The sequence below is a fragment of the Kogia breviceps genome, chromosome 10 (genome assembly GCF_026419965.1).
Source record: "Kogia breviceps isolate mKogBre1 chromosome 10, mKogBre1 haplotype 1, whole genome shotgun sequence".
Lineage (NCBI taxonomy): Eukaryota > Metazoa > Chordata > Mammalia > Artiodactyla > Physeteridae > Kogia > Kogia breviceps.
Window position 1 is genome coordinate 33,527,483 of NC_081319.1, and position 19,658 is coordinate 33,547,140.

The 19,658-nt window shown below is 40.1% G+C and overlaps 1 protein-coding gene across 10 annotated transcripts in view; it reads left to right on the top strand.

Moving 5' to 3' along the window:
- The window catches only part of ERC2 (ELKS/RAB6-interacting/CAST family member 2), a 969,444-nt gene that overhangs the window by 513,381 nt on the left and 436,405 nt on the right, over positions 1 to 19,658 (top strand). The window lies entirely within an intron of this gene.

The following is a 19,658-nucleotide window of genomic DNA, read 5'->3' on the forward strand; positions in this document are numbered from 1 at the left end:
ATGTTTTTAATTGACCAAAAGAGAAATAAATCATTATTCCAGAGTAGGAAATCTAAGGAAATGTCTTGCACAGAACATGGCACAAGGTGGTTACTTAGTCAGTATTAGTTTCTTTTTTCTCTGTGTCCTGGAGGTGCCTTAATGGTGTCAGTGAAACCCCTTTACATCGATGCCTGATTTGGATAGCATGATAGTAGCATCAGGTCCTTTTTTCACTCCTGGGATCGTCTTAAGATGGACCGGTAGTTTATTTGAATCCATGGCTTCCTCGGTGTTTTTGACACCCAGGGTTTTGGGTGTTAATTCTCCCATGAATCTTATGAGATGTTATATTAGCGCCTACAAACTGAGATAATAATAACTAAAATTTGCAGAATTTTACTGCCTTGTCAGACATGTGTTCTTATTTATTCCTCAACAATAATGTTGGCAATTTTATATAAGGTAATACTAGAGTCTCAGAAAAGTTATGAAGTGGCATCCTAGTAAGGGGTGGACATAGATCTGACTTCAGGTCTTCCTGCCTTCAAGAAACTAATGTAGAGGAACAATAACAGTAGTGGATACCATTTATTGAATTTTCAGTATGCTGTGTATTGTGCTATGTACTTTATAGCACCTGTTAAATTCTTATGTCAACTGGGTTAGTTGGGAGTCTTATTTCCAACTGACAGGAACACAGCAACCTGAACTAAGCAAAAAAAAAAAAAAAAAAAAAAGTTGGGAGAAATCTGTTGGCTCAATAAACTGAAAAGGCCAGGAGAGGAATTCAGGTCTGACTACATGCAGATATTCAAGCAATGGCGGCAGGAATCTGTCTGCATTCTACTCACAGGCATGCTTTGCTCTTTGTTGCCTTGAGTCTCAGGAAGGCTGTCTGCAGTGATGCCAGCTATGGCCAGCAGCCAGCCTACATTCTATAACTGCAGCCACCACGGGGGGAGGAGAAAGGTTCTTTCTGAGTAGTTCTAGCAAAAATTCAAAGGCCGATAGAATAAATAAATTGGCCAGGCCAGGATCAAGTTATATGATTACCTGGAACCTAGGGGGAAAGGGTTAACCTCATCCAGATCTGCTGGGCTGAGATTGAGGACAGGTGATGTCCCACAAGAAAGAGAGGAGTTCTGTTCAGAACAGATGCTAGGCAGGTAAAATCACAGAGATCCACTATAACCATAAGAAGGGGTATATTCACTACCATTTGATATATGAGAAGAAGAAGGCCGTTAGAGTTTAAGTAACTTGCCCAAAATTATTTAGCCAGTAAGTGGCAAAGTCAGGACTCAAATCCAGATCTGACTGTCTTCAAATAGTGAGAGTTCTGGAGAATTAAGAGAGGAAGGTAAGAAAACTGTGGAGTGTCAGAGAGACTTCATGGGATAGACGGGATTGGAGGTGAATAAGTTTGACAGGGAAGGAACAGAGCAGTAGGGAAGGCTCACCGGCCAGGAGAACTGTCAGAGAAAGTACAGAGGCTGCAGAGAGCAAGGTACGGTCAGAGCACAAAACATAGTAGTAGACCAATTGGTCATGGTGGCAGTGAAGTTAAGTGTTATTATCTTTCTTAGCTGACTCTGGAGCTAGAATGCCTGGAATTCAAGCTTTAATATTTACTAGCTGAATGTCCTTGAGCAGGTTACTTAACTTCCCTAAGCCTCAATTTCCTCATCTGTAAAATGAGAATAATAATTGCATCTACTCCAGAGTTATTGTGAGGATTAAAGAGTCAATGCATATAAAGAATTTAGAACTGTATTTGGCATAAGCTATGGTCAAAATAAGTGTTAATGATGAACTGTTATTATAGTAACAAGGAAAAGATAAAAGAAACATTTTTTAGAATATTTATTACATGCATGGGTATTTATATAGTTCTATTCTGATATGCACTGAGCATCAAAGTTTTTGTTTTTTCTATAGTAATTTTTTCTTTCTAAGGACACATCTAGTTATGGAAATTAATGTCTTGCTTTGGCCCATGAACTTTTGTATAGCAATATTTTCATAAGGGGCCTTGATAACTACCTCATAGGCATATTCATAAAAGAGAGCATGGTCTGGAATTGCTTAGTTGCATTCCTGACCACCCCAAATAAAGGATAGCATTTGAAATGCAATAAAAAGTAATCACGATTAATTTTGATGAAAATGTCTCTGGTTAAGGTTAATAGAGAGTGAAACTCCCACTTTCCTGGATTGTTAAGCAGATATACTCAGATGCAGTAATTACTGCCTTGTGAAGACAGAACTTTCCTTTCTGGGGGCACTTGATTTTTCAGTATTGCTGTTGTTTTAAGTACTTCCTGTTTATAAGTTAGCCTATTAATCCCTTTAAGTATCAGTCAACTGGGATCTGGTTTGGTTGGTTGGTTGGTTGGTTGACTGGTTGGTAGATGTGGTATTGGCACTTACTAAATGTGATTGATTCTACACCAGCATTTTATAATGGTTGGACACCCTGACTTCATGATTTCAACCAACCAGATAGGTATTACATCCAGAAAAATCTCAGGTAAAGTACTGCCTGCAATAATAATAGCTGTTCACTTAGGCTCCAAAGAGAGATCAAAGCGATTCATCCAATTGGTATGAAAATTGGAGACAAATTTGAATGTAGATAGAGTGACCATGTTATTTATTGTCCAAACCAGGATGTAGGCAAAAACTGGGCCATTTCAGTCAAACCTAGAAATATAGTAATGCTAAGAAACGTTTCATAAACTCACCCTTCTTTAGTTCCTAAGTTTATAGTTTTATGTCAGGAATTGCAAACTCAAATGCCTTCAGGGTCCAGGCTGTTCATATAAGTAAGAAACAGGTTTGCATGTCAGAAAATTTATGACATCTGGTTCTTTCAGCTTGTATTTTTTGTTTTTTTGGTAGAGATGTATCAGTTAGCAATTGCCATAATAATGCTGTGTAGCAAATCACCCCCAAACTCATTGACTTTAAAGCATCAGTAGTTATTCTCACAGATTTTTAGGTGGACAGAGTAGCTCAGTTGCTCCAGGGTGGCCTAGGGTGGGCACGTCTGCTTCTCACTCAGGTCTTTGGGGGGCCAGGACAGCTCTGTTCCACATGTGTTTAGTCCGAGACTCAGGCTGGAGGGTCATCAGCAACCCAAGGGAAACTCTTCTGATGACAGTAGCAGAGGCACAAGACAGTAAGCAAAAACATGCTAGGCCTCATAAGGCCTAGTCTTTAACATTATGATTTTTCACCCCACTTCAAGACACATGTATAAGCTAATAGTCAAGGATTGGGGAAGTAGACTCTGTCCATGAAGAGAACATTGTAAAGAAGTAGATACAAGGAATGGTGAAGAATTGAGACCAGTCACTCAATCTATTAAAAGAGATAAGGTTTGGAGAAACATTTCTCTATTATAGGAAAAACAATAACATAAACATAATGAAAAAGTACAGCTGCAGTGGCCTTAGTTTATGGATGTAATTGAGAGTGATGGAGACTGTAGGGAACTCAAGAGCCTATGCCTCATCGAAAGGAGTTGGGACCACTAAGCTTTGGCTGGATGTTGCCACAAAGGTGGGCCTAGCATTGAGGGACCTTCTGTTTGTCATAAAATGTGAATTTTTATGTGAAATCCATGGAGTTTAGAAAATTGGTTCAATTTTTTAAAGCACCCTATGGGTCCAGTGAAGCACATGTGCTGGTGAATTGACCATTGGTTTGCAGCCTCTGTTGCACAACCTCATGCTCTGATCCCACTGGTTTCACGTGGTGTAAATAAAGAGACTAAGAGTGCACCCTAGCTAGATCAGCTTGACCCATCGAAGACAGATGGCAGTTCAGTGTGTTTGTGTGAGTTTTTTTTTTTTGGTCAGAAAATACCTTGAATAGCTTGAGTTATTGTTCCCCAGAGGAATACCCACAATCTATACGAATAGAGAGTGTTCTTAATTTAAGTTCTAAAAAAAAATTTTTTTGAGAATTGGCAAAGAGAGCAGGAGGGGGAAGATAAAGACCCGTGGAGCTGAACTGTCCAGTGTTCCAATAGTGGCCCTTATTATTTTTAGCTCAGGACCTAGAGTAAGGCAGAGAATCTCTCTAACCCTCACTTTTTTCATCTGTAAGTGGGGATTACACTCTCTACGTCTAGGGGTGGGTTAAATAAGATGAGGTTTATGAAAGAGCCTAGCATAGTACCTGATCTGTGTGGCGTTCAGTTATTAGAGCTTTCTCCCAGAGAGACTGATAATGAGCTTTTAAACCTAGAAGACAGTGACCATTGGGTGTATCACCCAACAAATACTTTGCAATTATTTTACACTGATGAGTAATACAGATATAGAGCACACACCAGTAAATGAAAGTTTCCAATAAAGCATTAAAAAAACATTTTGGGCAATAAGGAGGAAAAATTAAAACATTTTTCAAGTTTATGTTGAATTGTGTGTGAAAGTAAGATGTGAAAGATCATGATTTTCTTGTGTAATTCTTTAGAACTGTTTCCCAGGATACAGATTATACAGCATAATATTTATGACTGACCTTGGGGCTTTGGGCTTCTGTGTCCCCCACTAGAGCCCACATGAACATTTTTCAACAAGGTGTTTTGCTGAAGATTCACCCTAAATCGTCATTACCAGAATGGGGTGCATTCCCCACCCCCCAACCTCTAGCTATTTCTTGCCGAGTAAATATGCCAATTTGAAGTCCCAGTGGACATCTTTGTAGATTTTGGCTGCATTTTTCCTTGTGCAGCTTACTGAGTTAATCAACTAACATTCTAAGAAATACATGCGCCAGTATTTTATGCTTCTTTTCTGTTGTATGTCTGCAGAATTCTGTTCAATTTATTGCTTGAAAACTAAAGTCTGTTCTTGTATGCTTCCGTTTCCAAATTATAGGTTCCCAGGGAACTGTAAAGTTTCTTCTCTGCCAGTGGTTAAACCCAAGTGTGATCAGTTTAAAAAGCAAATGAACGTTCCCATTTGTTCTTGTCCTTTTAGTAAAGTTCTAAAAAATAAAAAAACCTAGAAAGACAATTTTATTTTTCAATTTGTGCAACTCTCTGCATCCATATCTTTATTCCAAAGAGACTTCCTTTAGTTTGCTCCTCCAATTAGAGTTGGAATTGGCTAACAGAGGAAGTGTAACAAACAACATAAACCTCAAAAATGTGTAGATTTCAGCAAACCATATAGTTCTTTATGAAGTTCCCAAGCTTTGCTAAGTTTTTTCTTCACAGAAGGACACGTATGTTTTAAGCAGCAGTTTTTAAGCCTCATATCTATACGTTCATCTCTCTAAGTCACCGAGTTAAGTTCAATTCCCTAAGCTTAAAATTGTTACTGTAACTGTGATCTATGTTCATGTGTTATGGTACACTTCTAAGTACTGCCATTGGAAGAAACCTGACCAGCAGAGTTAAGAGATTCATCATTGTCAAAATATGATTATTTAGTTCCTAGTTTTCCATGGCTGTTCTGTTGGCATAGTGTAGAGTGATTTAGGAAGGCTCCATTTCAGCCGTCTTGTTCAACATATGGAAAGATGAGAAAAGTCATCCTAACGTAGATTTAAAAGAAAAATCCACATTTGTTCAAATTTTCATTAGAACTTAATATAACTTTTTTTTTAATACTCTGAGGTGTTTTATTTCTTTTGTCTTGTGACTTTCTACCTTGATGGATAGAGATTGGGAAGTTCCATTAAATTATGGATAAATTCCATTGTGTTGTTGACATGTGGACTGAGCTTCGTCCAGCATTTCCAAACTCTGTTCATGGTTTCAGACGATGAGAAATACTCAAGTATTTGCAGGTCTGTGGAGGACACAGAACATTGGCGAGGGGGACTGTGGGTTAGTACAGAAGTGCTTTCTTTTCTTGGGGATTTATTTTGACATTTGTTTTTCTTTCACACTGTAATCCCCCACAAGCCAAAAAATGACTTTTGTTGTAGCAGGTCCCTGTAGGCATTCTCAGAAAATCTTATTTGACAATCAGTTTCTAGTAGCCTTGAGTTGAAGTCAGTTACTCTTTGTAGTAACTCATAGACTGTCAAGGGTGACAAGGCATCCTGTGCAATGTATTTGGGAGCTAACCATTTGTTACAAATGTTCCAAGAAGCCAAGTGAAATCATGTAAATAAAACTGTTGTATGTGGAGTTTTTCTTCTTTCCTCCCAATAAAGTATTGCTTGTTTTTCCAAACGTGCAGTAACTTGCATATTTCTTCTGAGAAACGTCTTCTGCTTTTTCCTGAGGATTTGTGACCTAATCCTCCACTTCATGTAGCCTCTCTGTACAAACACAATATATTTCTGTGGAAAAGAGAGGTTTACCCCTAATCAAATGTTGCCTAATCTGCCTACTAAATTACCCCCTGGAGACAGAGTGGAGTTCATTATTCTCTGCTGCAGGGTTTTCATGTTTCGCTCCATTTGTGCCTCTTCGGCAGTCCTCAGCAAAGTGGATGTTTGTCAAAGACAGAAGATCCTGCAGAATGAAATGTAACATATTTGTCAGATGAAATCACTGTTATAATGGGAGTAGAGTCTTGAATGCTCTGGAATAACAAAGCTTGAGGGGATGGGGGCTGGAAAAAGAAATCTTGCTAGAATGATCTGATAATCTTATTCATTTAGGTGAAGGCTCCTTAGGAGGATGAGACTTTTTTTTTAAAAAAAATATTATCCCATTTTTATGCCTTTGATCCCCGAAATACAAATTGATAAGGGGAAGGCAACCTGCATCCTACTATGATCTCCAGTGAGAATTAGAAGCAGACATAGATGTGCCAAAGGAAGGGTGTGCTTCAGCTCTAGGGAGAGGGGGCTTGCTTTGTAGAGTCTGCTTTTCCTCTGTTTAACTTTGACCTCTGGGTTTATTTTGAGGTGAGGTTTGGGCTGTAAACTGGAGACATCATTTTTATATGCTTATTAAAATCACTGCTGATGATCAAGTTAGCCAATAATAACAGTAATGCAGCTCAGCTAGAGCCCTGTGTGCTTCTCAAAGTGCTTTCATGGGGTGATATTCCTTTCCCAGGTGAAAGTTTGTGAGCCAGAAATCATGCTTTAAAAGCCACTGAGAAATGAGACTTTTAAGGTGTGTACTTGGGAGTGTGTTTTTCTTCTATTCTGCTTGAATCCATACCATGTGCAGTATAATTTTCAAAGTAGACACAATGAAGGCATTACTGAAGAACCTACACTTTGAAGGTAAGGGGACTGAAAGAAGAAAAAAGTTCTGATAGCACACCTTATTATTTTTTCAAAGGTAGAATTTACATAATAACTCACACACGTGGAATTCTGGGATTCGGTAATCCCTAGGGGCAATCGTGTTCAGCATGCATCAAAAAAGCCAGTCCGGTTAAAACAGCTCTTCCTGGCCAGGGTAATTATGGCAGGTTTACCCTGAGATATGGCTACCAGAGTTTAGTCATGGGGGCACCTGCAGATCACAGTGCATGTCATCCTGACATCAATAACCTCTTTCTAATAGATGTTGGTATTTCAGACCATTGCTGGCCAAGGGTGGAGACCTGGGCATGGTTAATTTTTAAAAAATGTTAACTTTGACTTATGGCTTGTCCAAAGCATTGCTAAGCTGTATGTTCAAACACTCCAGATTATGGAAATGACAATCAATGACATGGGCAATGATTTAGATGGAAATCTTGCAAAAAGAAAATACAACTCTAAAATCTTGTTCCTATTCACTTAATAGTCTCTCCTGTAATACGTGTTTGGGAAGTTGGTGATCTGGATTTATGACATTTTTAATTTTTTCTCTGCTATTACACTCTCCCTCACTTCTTATTTATGTTGCCTGAAAAAACCCTGCAAGGTTAAGCAATCATAAGTTTTTCTTACTAGAAAGGACCATAGACTTGGTTTAATACAAGCCCCTTGTTTTGCTGATGAGGAAAGTAGGGCTCAGCAAAGGCAAACAACCTGCCCAAGATCCCAGAAGGAGTTATTGGCCAAAGGGAGACCAGATCCCAGGCCTTCTGCATTCTTGTCCAGTGCTGTTTGTGCAGACCTCTGGTTCCATAAGATACATCTGCCTTTAGTAGGATTGGAACCTTTAACCCAAAGGTCCAAAGATCAGGCCTGTGCTCCGTCAGTGCTGGACTTTAGATTGACTGTCTAAGACAACATAAAATTACCCCTCACAATAAACTAAGCTTTATGCATATTTTATAAACAAGATATTCTGTCTTCTCCTGTTCTCTCTTATGTTTTTAAAATAGAGTAAATAAAAAAGTGGCAAATTGGCAGTGAAGAAAATTGCTATGAGAACTGTCTATGAAGCTTAGGATACTTTATAAGTACCGCGCACTAACCGATTGCGCCACTGGAGCTCCTGAAGCTTAGTATACTTTAGATGATAAATAAAAATTAGTTTAAGTTTTTCAATCTTTGCCACTTTTTCTTATTCACAGAGTCTGGTCACCCATAAAGAGACTCAGGAAGTCTCTTATCATGGAAAACAAGTGTGGATTGCTTAGAGAATTCAACAGTAACAATGATAGCTGCTACTTTTTATTGAGCAATGAACTAGGCCAAGGATAATGTCTTTGGTTGAGTTCCTTGGGAAATTTAGAATCTGAGATTAATATGCAGGGGGTTAGTTGGGAGTACTCTCAGGAAGGGAGAGAAGCAGGATTGGACACGGGAAGAAATTCAACTGTAATGTCGTTGCAGCAAAGGCCTCAGCAGTTCCTATTAGTTCCTCTGGAGTTGGGGTGGCCTTTTGGATGGAGTTGAGCCCATTTGAGATGAGAGGGCTGGGTCTTTGTAACCCCTCATTGGCAATCAGTGGATGCACAGAACCCCTGGGGAGGGCAAGGCAGCTCTCAGGGAGGGCATGTCCCTGGCAGCTGGGGAACAAGTGCCTTAGTCCTGAAGAGGAATGTGGGCAGTGCACCACTGCATCTATAGCAAGTATCCAGTATGTATGTTGCACTCTCCCCTTTGACACCCACAACAAACAAACACATCTGATCTCAGGACTCTTGCCCACCCAGCTTCAAAATTTTCTCAAGCAGCAGCTGTTAAAAACCAATCCTAGTTGGCCAAATTGCTATGTATACACATTGACTTGTTTAAACTTCCCAACAAACAAATCAGGTTGCTACCATCTTTGAAGCCATTTTTACAGGTGAGAAGATTGAGACTTGGTGATGTTAAGCAAGAGAAAGAGCTGGCATTTTTCCTCAGGTCTCAACTAAGTAACTATAGCAACAGTGAAACTAATGGTCAGGCTACTCCAGAAACAGGTAGAAAAGTTAGATGACATAACCTTGGGTAAGGAGGGTTCACATGGATTTTATAGAGTACTGGTTAAGCTTCTTTTAATTAATGGGATAGACTTAAATGCTTCTTAAAAGCATCTAAAGCTCTGCCTTCATGTTGCCTCAGTTCAGCAAGCAGTCCCACTGATGTTTTTTGAGGACTTTTGTGTGCCAGGTGCTGTGCTACCTGCTGGGCATTTAACGATCAGTATGATAAAATTATTTACCCTTGAATATCTCAAGATGTTTTCTTCCGACTAAAGGTGTCTTTCCCAGGCATCTTATTTGCAGCAGCTTCTATAAGTAAACTAGAGAATGTGTTCCTGGGCTGTTGCTTGTTCCGGGATGGAAGGTTTGAAAGAGGTAACAATGAGGATGTTTCTGTAGCTGGAGACTTGGTGAGCCACAGCAGAAGCTCCAGAAGGCCATATATAGCACAGCTCTGCAGTGGGACTTCTAGTGTCCGAGTGATTGAGAGATGAAAGTACCAAGGGAGTTGAGGATCTGGATTCTATTCTAGGCTCAGTCTATAATTAGCTGTGTGACTTTGAGCAAGGGATTTTTGTTCTCTCCGAGTCTGCTTTTTTGTCTACAAAACAAGAGGCTTATATTGGGATAAGGGCCCTTTCAACTCTGATATCCTGGGGTCCTGGGACTAACTGAAGGATTCATACATGTGATGAATTAAAAGTGCCATCTGAGAGGGTAGTTCATGGTCCCACTGTCAATGCTGCTGCCCAAATAGAGCATTCATGTCAGTGGTAGCGATGTCTTCGAGTTGGGAATCCAGGAAAATGGAGGAAATTCGTCTCCTTCAGTACCAGCCCTGTAGTAAATACATGGTTTTAAATATAATTTATTCGAAGAACTCATCCTGTTTTCCATCTGAATTGCAAGGACTGCCATTTTTTGAAGACTTTTGTAGGGTGCACTGAAGCACTGTTTTTCTTTAGAGTAGTTGGTTATAATAATACATCCACCAATTGTTACTTTTTTGGTATAAGATAAAGATTAGCCCTGTGACAGTCTGGACACAAGATAAACAATGCAGGAACTCCTCAGAATTGACCTACTTGGGTTACAGACTTATTTCTCAAGGGCAGGAGCTATGTGGCTTTTAAATGTAATTATTTGTGAAGTAGACTATTATTTTAATAAGCCACTATGTCAACAGAGGCTATTTTCCCCCCTCAACTGTGTGGGTCATAGTGAGCTGTGGGAAAATAGAAAGAGAATAGTTTGACAAAAACCTGGTTGATATTATCTAGGTTTACATTTCCCAAACACATTTATGAAAGTGAAGTTCTATGAGATACTATTAGAAAAAAGTGTTCAGTTTGTCAAATGCCTTTGGAAAATAATAGGTACTCTCTCCTTCCCTTGGAGAGTCACCATGCATATTAGCATATTAAAGACACTGAGAAGTGCCGTGATCAAGAAAACTGTTTAATGTTCTTTAAAATTTCTCCAAATCATTTGACAAAAGAAGTCCCCCCCCCACTGCCCCTGAACATCTATTAACATTGCAAAGAATTAGTATTTTATGAAACTTGCACAAATGCTGATCTAGGCAGTTTACAATGCTGATAGCTGAATTTTGCAATCAGCTCTTTGATTACAGGTTGAGGTTGAACAAACTCTATAATGATGCTTTGCTGAATAAAAATTCACCTGGGCATCTTTTTTTTGTTTGTTTGTTTGTGGTATGCGGGCCTCTCACTGTTGTGGCCTCTCCCGTTGCGGAGCGCAGGCTCTGGACGTGCAGGCTCAGCGGCCATGACTCACGGGCCCAGCCGCTCTGCATCATGTGGGATCTTCCTGGACCGGGACATGAACCTGTGTCCCCTGCATCGGCAGGTGGACTCTCAACCACTGCACCGCCAGGGAAGTCCACCTGGGCATCTTAAAATGACTTTACACCTGCTACTTGATTAAAACATAGTTCTGTTAGAATGATTGGCCAAGAAAGTTCTACTTCTGATATAGTTTTTAAAAAAATTGCACCTCATTAAAAACGTTGATTTGAAGCCAACTTGAAAAATGTTTATGACAGGCATAGTAGTATTTCCTTCTCTCACCCTGTGACTCTGGGATCTGCATTGACTTCTGATTATACGCTCACATTATGCTATGCCCCGAATCCAAATTTGATAAAGAATATTTTGGAGGAAGAGGTGGAAATTATTCCAGCCTTAAAATTTAAAATTGAATTTTTAAGGTATCCATTGTTAATTCTCACTTGGATGCAGTTTTGCCCTCTTCTTACTAAAGCAGTTCATTGGCGGTGTGGAATATAGTGCTTTAGGTTCCTGTCATGCTGTCAAAATCAATTATACGGGTTGAAAATGAAGCACAGAGCGTCCCTGTGTCATTAGTAGCAGGCTTGTTTCTATTTTGGTTGTACATTTTTGGCTGTGAAAGGATCCTTATGAGAAATTAGAAAACTGCAAATTTAAAAATTTAACAGTTAAGCAGTATAACATTGAATGTGTGTCTCCTGGATGCCTGAGTCTGATCGTAAATGGGCCTGTAATCTCTGAATGAACTGCATCTCTCTTAACCTGGCTTAATGATGGCTTTACCCTTTTGCTCTTCTTACAAAATTATTTACCCCCGTACCATAAATGGGGAATTAAGGCCATACGAGACTGTGGCTTTGTTCACCTGATTAAAGTTTCCCTTCACAGGAATCACCACCATCCAATGTTTGAGACCAGGTTTGTAGTTAAAATTGCATCTTTAGGGACTGTGGTGTCTGGGTGATATGTTACAAGAGGAGGGAGAACCCTCTTTTCAGTTTTAACAGATTCTATAATGTTTTTAATTCTTAAAGTTTTTTAACCATATAAAAATAAGGTCATTTCTCTATATTTTAAATGCTGATGAAATGGAATTTTCATTCATTCCACAGCCATTTATGTCAGGCTCTGTACTAACCTCTTGGGTTTCTGAGACTAGGTTCTTGCTTCTTCCTCACCCTGTGTAATGGACAGATATAACCATGATGACATAATCATAATGTAAGATGTACTAGGAGATGGAGGAATACAAGCCAGAGATTTTTTTTGTAGTTTAGACTAGACAACTGTACAAGTACAGCAAATGAACATTCTAAGCAAAAGCAGCCTGAATTTGTTCACCTAAGGCAGCTCCTGCAGCTTTGTTGGGGTTTCCTGCAAATGTCCCCCGGTTGAGGGCTGGGCCCCTTTCCCTATTTCTGGTGAGTACTTCCAACATTAATGAATCTGGGAATATTATCATATATACCCAAATATAAGCCATCCTGATTACAAAGCCACCAACTATTTCTCAAAAAGAAGTTTCAAAAAAAACTTTTCAAGTTTGAATATATAAACTTATAGGGGTATAGATAAAATCATCAAGATGTCTACTTATGATGTTTATTTTGTTAATTTAGTTACATCCAAAATCATTTATTACTTTTTGCCACTCTTGTATTTAATGGCATACTCACTTACTCTCCACAAGCATCCTCTGAGAGTCAATGACATCCCAAACGTGCGTATACAGGTACCGTCTTCCCAGTCTAGTTGCCTTCACCTCTGAGTGGTTTGACCCTTTTATCTCTTTATCATGCAGATTGCTTTTTTTTAAGATGTGTTGTTACCACACTGGTTAAGGTCATGGACTTCTGGGTTGACTCCCAGTGTTGCCATTTGCTAGCTGTGTGATATACGGCAGGTTAAGTTTCTGGATCTCAGGTGATGACAGTATCCACCTCCTAGTACTGTGGTCCTTTAGAAAACCACACACAGCACAGGGTAAGTGTTTGCTGGTGTCTTGATGATGCTGATGAGGATGTGGATGACATCATGTTGTTGTTCAACACTTAAGGGCTCCCTGGAGACCTTACCAGAGTCTGCAGTGCCCTGTGCCATTGGCCCTGGCTTTCTCTGGGAACCCCTCTCCTCCCACTGACTCCCTCTCTGACTACTCTAGCACACCAGTCCCAAGCCTGCCCCACCCTCAGGTCTTAGAACCTGCTGTTCCCTTGAGTAGAATGTTCTTTCTTCAGATATGTGTGTGACTTACTTCTTTACTACTTACAGGTCTCTGCTCAAATGTTATCTCCCCAGAGAGCCTTTCTCTGAAGGCTCTTTCTAATTCATTGTTCTTGTCATTCTTTATGTCCCAACCTTACTTTATGTTTCTTCATCATGCATATCACAGCCTAAATATAATAATGTACAGTTATTTGTGAACTTGTTTTCTAGCTGTCTTTCCTGTGACCACATGGGACTTTGTCCGTCTCCCTCACTAGAATGTAGGATTCTCTTATGTTTCCAGAACAGTGTTGACCCATGGTAGGCATTCAATAAGCATTTTTGACTAACTGAATAAGTGAATTATTGTAAGTAAGCAGAATGGATGAAAAGGTCCCATGGCATTTCTGTGGATTGTGAGTGGCTGCCTGGCACAGAGTAGAGAAGGACTGGGGAGTTGCGTCCAGGAGGAAAGAGAAGAGTGGTAATGCTGGTGAGCAACGGGTGCTGGGGGCTTGGGGGACAGCAGGGGGTGGGTGTTCTGAATGAAATGCAGCGGTGACCTCTTTGGAAGTGAGGACCTGTGTCTTATTCAACTGGGTTGTTTCAGTGCCATTCAGTAGTAAGATCATCATAATGTATTAATTATTAATAAACGTGGGATGAATGAATGGCTGAATAATCAGACGGGATAACCATAAATAGAGGCTGCACCATTTAGATTTTGTCCTGAAGTTGGAATAGGATTTTCCTCCAAGAAGCATTCTTGTTGGCATTTGAACATGTGCATCTTTAGATATCAGTCCTGGTTATTTCTCCTTTCTCGTGTAAGCTGCAGGGGGCATCGTCTTCATTGGAAGCTGCTTGGAGTGGCTGTCAGCGCAGGGAGGAGCAGCTTAATGAGGGGCGGGCAGTGGTAACATAAATTCGCACAGTGCTTTCAGAGTGACTCCCTGTGTGGCAGGCACCCTGTATCCGCACGTTTGGGAAACAGAGTCTGCAGACTGGAAACATCTGGAGAAAGGTGGAAAAATGAGCGGCAGATCCTTACAGCAGGTTTTTCTTTGTATTTTAGTTCTCCAACAAAGCCATACTTTTGTTAGTGTTGAGGTTTTTGACCCATTAACCGTTGCATGAGCAAAGAATTTTCTCATTATCAAAGAGTTTGTTCTTTGTTTAATTGACCGATGGGTAGAGTCACTGAGTCGTTTACAACTGTTCAGTGGGCACCTGCTGTGTGCTGGACACTGTGCAGGGAGCGCCGAGCCTGTGTAAGCACGGTAACTACATCACTACCACCATCGTAAACAGTCTAGTTTTTGGCACTCTCATTTACAAATGAATGTTTCCCTGCTCAGCCATCGCCCAGTGGAACTTGCGTACATTTCTCAGCATGGCGGCTGTTACTCAAAAGCTTTCTGGAACTCCTCTGGCCACCTTAGGAGCCACACAAGAGACCTTACTCTTTCGTAATCACAACTCATTCTTTTCTAAAACCAGAGTTTCCTCTTTTGATCGGTAGCCTTGTTCCGCAGATTTGGTTCTAAAAGACTTTGTAAAGTTATGCTGCTGGTATGATACTTTGTCACAGAAATGTGCCAGATGGTTCCAAAGGCAGGTTTCCCAAAATGTCTTGGAGAAAAAAGCCTACCTCTCTGGAATAACTAACAGCCCTCAAGGCAACTACTTGGAATAGGGATGATGTGCATAGAAATGGGAACGTTAGGGCATGTTTGGTAACCTTGTCTTGTTTCTTTCAGACCACATTATTCTGTTTTGAAATGATGCAAGCTGGTTTTTAGGCATCATGTAAGTAATACACTGATTGGGTTTCCAACTTTTCAAATGACTGCTTCTGTACTATGAAAGATTCAAAGTCATTTACAACCACACAGAAACTTTGTTGCCAAAATTATGTTGACACTGAGTACAGCAATGACTGCTTGGAGGCCTCAATTATCCAGAAAATTCCCTGATTTCTTCCCAATTTTCTTTCTTTATCTAGATCGGGGTTTTGTTCCTTTCCCATGGGGAGGCTGAATATCATTGGTTGTCACTTTTCATTCTTTACTCTAGGGATGCATAGGCCTGGAATCCATTCCCTCTTCTGACCCTCGACAGCTGTGTGATGTTGAGGTTTTTTAATCTTGCTCTGCCTCAGTGTTATCATCTTTAAAATGGGGATAAGAAGACTAGCTACTTCACAGGTTTGTGTGAATCCATGACCTCTCAACGTAAAGACATTACCACAATTCTTTGTGCATAGGATGTGCTCAGGAATGGCAGACACAATTACTTTTGCCGTCATTATCATCATTGTAGTTAGCAATGAGCAAATAATGTGTCATTTTCTGATATGCTTGGTGGAAACCATTTGTTAATTTTAGGTTTTTAGTTAAACTCTTAATTCCTTGGCTTATACTGTTTTAAAGATTTGTATGTTCTGGTAGTTTAGCATTGATTAGGAGAAAAATCTAAGATTTATGTTTTCGTATACTTTTTCCCAACATCGTAAATTTTTAAAACTTTTCTTAATGTTTGGCAGCAAGCCATACCCTCATTGTTCTAGCACACATGCACATATGGTATATATGCATGTATAAAGATATAGACACACGTATGTATATCCATTCCCAGATTGTTTTATTTTCTTGCCTTGAAACATCATAGCCTCCTTAATTTTGCTTGCTGGCATTAGATGGCTATATTTTCCACCTCTAAATTAAACCCCCAAAGAATTTGACGCGTAGGCACCAAAGTGGTAGCCTTTAAAAAGCCACTGACTTCACACAGACAGATACTTGAGACAGAAAGCCCTTTCTTTCTTGTGCTCACTTGGTGTTTGGCTTCACTTGGTCCAGTGAAGTGAACCTTGGGTAGGCTGAGGTAAATATGGCCTTGCGTACCCATGCACAGGAGGCAGGGAAGGGGTTCCTGTAAATTGAGAGGCTGGACACCATCTCCAGGCTGGAGGCCACAGGAGCCAGGAGACTGAGGAGGAAATGGCATGGCTCCTGTGGCCAAGAGGTTTGCCTGCAGTGGGTTTGGGCCACAGAGCACCCTCCAAAAAGACTTTGACGGCTAATTGGTTAATTTGATTGATGCTATGGAGCGTGGGAAGGAGGCAGGACCCCTGAAGAGTATTTATAATGCCCTGCACATACAGGCTGCAGAGGCAGCCACAAACCAAGCTAAACATAAATTTTAGCTATAAAATAAATTTTAGAAATGCTCTGTATACTCCCCCATTGGACTAAGCGCGTGTAGCTATGATTATTCTTTCTTCTCACATCTGAAGGATTTTGTTTGCCAACTTTATTGTTGCTTAAAGTTTGCAATTAAAACTTGACCTAACGAAACCCATGTACAGCTGAGAAATTAAGACTCTTTTCCTTGGCTTTATCTTTGCATGGAGGGCAGGTTTTCTCCTTTCCAAGCCTGAAGGTTGGTGCTTGTAATCAGGCACCGTTATTTTCTTTATTTTTCATAGTAATTAACAAGAGCATTTTTTGCTGGCCAGCCCCATGTATTAATTGCTTGCTTTTTCTTGGCTTCTTGTCGAAAGGAATGCATATCTCAAGACAGATTGTCTCATTCTAGCTGAGGATTTATTGAAAAGAATTCCAGGACGGCTCAGTCATCAGGATGGTCTGTTACTTTCAGAAGATTTTTACCATAATTGTGAGCAAGAAATGAGGAATTGGATAGTTGTTTGTCTGAGTGCTGAATGGGTTAGGAATATGTTTTAAGGGGTATTAGCAAGGGGAAGAAGGCTAATTGTGGAATAAGGAGTGTATCACATTTAAGCTGAAACCTGAAGGAGGAGCAGGAGCTAGCCGTGCAGAGTTGGGGTAAGAGCATTGGAAGTAGAGGAAACCATTTGCAAAGGTCTCCAGGGGTGAGAATGGGCTTGACTTGTTAGAGGAATAACAATACACACACTGTAGAATTTTTAAGATCAACAATATCTATCTTTTAGAGTTGTTGTAAAGATTAAATTTGATGAAGTACATTAAATACTTAGTCTCAGGCACACAATAACAATAGGTGTCATAATAGTAGCATCTTTATTGCCTTCATCTGCTTTAAAGTCCTTCTCTGTATATAGTAATTATTAAAAATGCTCTAACAGACATAAAAGGAAAGGGGTATTATATTTTTAGTGACTCCCCAGGGCTGTTTTTTCTTTAAGTTGTCCATCATTCAAAGTTTTCTTGGGTCTAGCTTTCCTTTGACATACTCTCTGTCTTTAAACTGATCTTTTCTGATTCATGAATGGAGACCAGCAAGTGGAAGTTTGATGTGAAATATTTATTGCAGTGATGAGAATTTGCTACAACATGGGAAGAGATTTGTACGTTTTTTTTGTTTATAGAAATCTAGTTGGTCATTATTCCTTAGCTAAGTTGTACAGTCAAAGAGGATGTGAGCTTTAAAAAAAAAGAAAAAAATATTGTTAAGTATAATGCAAATACATAAAACAGCTAACAACACATGTACAGCCAGTGAATTTATAAGGCAAACACCTTTGAATTTACCACTTGTGAAAGAACCTCAGACTTCCTAGTTATTCCAAAAGTCTTCTAAGATCCTGCTCAAACCAACTTATTTCCTTCTTCCCCAAATAACCACTCTCTTGACTTCTATGGTAATCACTGCCTTACTTTCCTTCATACGTTTTCTTAGCCAGTTGTGTCTCCCTACATATTATATACTAGCTTTGTCCACTTTTTGGTTTGTCTATTTGAAAGCAAGCTCTAAAAACTTCCACATTGGAGGAACTGGAATGAAATAAAAGTGGCCATGTAGGGAAGACCGAAAGTCAACAGGAAAAAAATAAATATGCAAAACTTGAACTCAACCAGGGTTAATAGCAAGAGGAAGACTCTGGGAGAAATTGAGGAGGGTGGGAAGGCACCTGGGACGGGCATGGCTGGCTCAGAGCCCCTTCCCAGGGAAATCCCTTCTGCAAAGTGAGGAAGCCTTGGAGGCTTGGAGACTGCACAGCAGGAGGCAGCACCCAGCAGGGAGTTTTAGGGTGAGATGTCTATCTATACTAGGCTGGTGCTAGTCCTTTGAAAGATCCACAGCCTGAGGATCTTTCAGGACCTGAGGCTCAGGGGAGGAAGATCACCAATCAGTGCATAGAAGTAATGAGAGAAAGTTAAGAGTGGGAGTCTCCCTCTGTTGGCTGAGGAAGAAGGACACTGGATAAGGAAATGGGGAGGAAACCAGAGGGTTGACTCTTCACTACAGGAACAAAGGGATGTTGGAACTCCCTGGGGTGTGTCATTCCCTATGGATCTTTAAGAAGAGAAAGGAATTGAATTGAGACAAGGCTTAGTTCTGGGAAGTTACTTTGAGATGTCTTACCTTTTCCCTAGTATGTGCCATTTTAAAAAACCAAGTTCCATCCTCTTTATAGCTTTTAACATAAAATTTGAAACAAACCTAAATGGGATATTTGTTTCCTTTTAGAAGAACCAGGAAGCTCAGGGAAACAGTTTAGGAACATGGCCCTTCAGGGCCTGGTGAGAGAGAAACCAGCTGAGAAAGCCTCTGATGAGGCAAGTTCCCAAATGATCTGACAACAAAGAAAGGATGGATAGGCATCCAACTTGGAACTGAGTTGTCTTCCATTCTCAGAGGGCATATCAAAGGATCTGGATTTTACTCTGATACTGCTAGTAACTAATTACAGAAAAAAAAAAAAATTAAAGGGGGTTGGGAAGTTCCCTGAAAATATTTATTGAACTTCTTAGTGCTAGGTACTGCATTAAGCATTGGGTATACAGAAATCAACAAGATTACAAGATCCCCATCCTCACAGAGCTGCCTTCCAGGCATGCAGACCCACATTAAACAGGAAATTAATGATAAGCTTGTTGAGTGCTGTGGAGGAGAGGTTTAGTGCTAGGCAGGAGGGCTACCCATGGGCACCTAGCTGGAGGATCCGGCTGGAAAGGCCCCTGGTGATCTTGTTCAGCCTTTTCATTTTCAGTTGTAGAGATGGAAGGTGAGGGAGTAAAGGAGGATGCTTTATTCAGAGCTGTGTGCTTAGCTAGTGATAGAGCCAGGATTCAAACCTGAACCTCACTTGTGTTCAACTGTTCCATAGTCAACGGAACACAGGTATGTTTCACTGTGAAACTGGAAGATCAGGAGTCTCTATTTCTGAGAGTAACTTATTTCAGTCCCTATCAAATTACATAAAATCCTTGTGTGACCTCCAGCTTGTAGGTCTTTTGCTCTTATAATTTTTATAAAATGTTCCATTAGGACAGCAGTTGGAATGTAGAAGCCAGAATCCTGGTGCTTGGTTTGAATTTAGACACAGCCTATAGTCCTTGAATTACCCTCTGGGAACAGATTTTGCTAAGCCTCT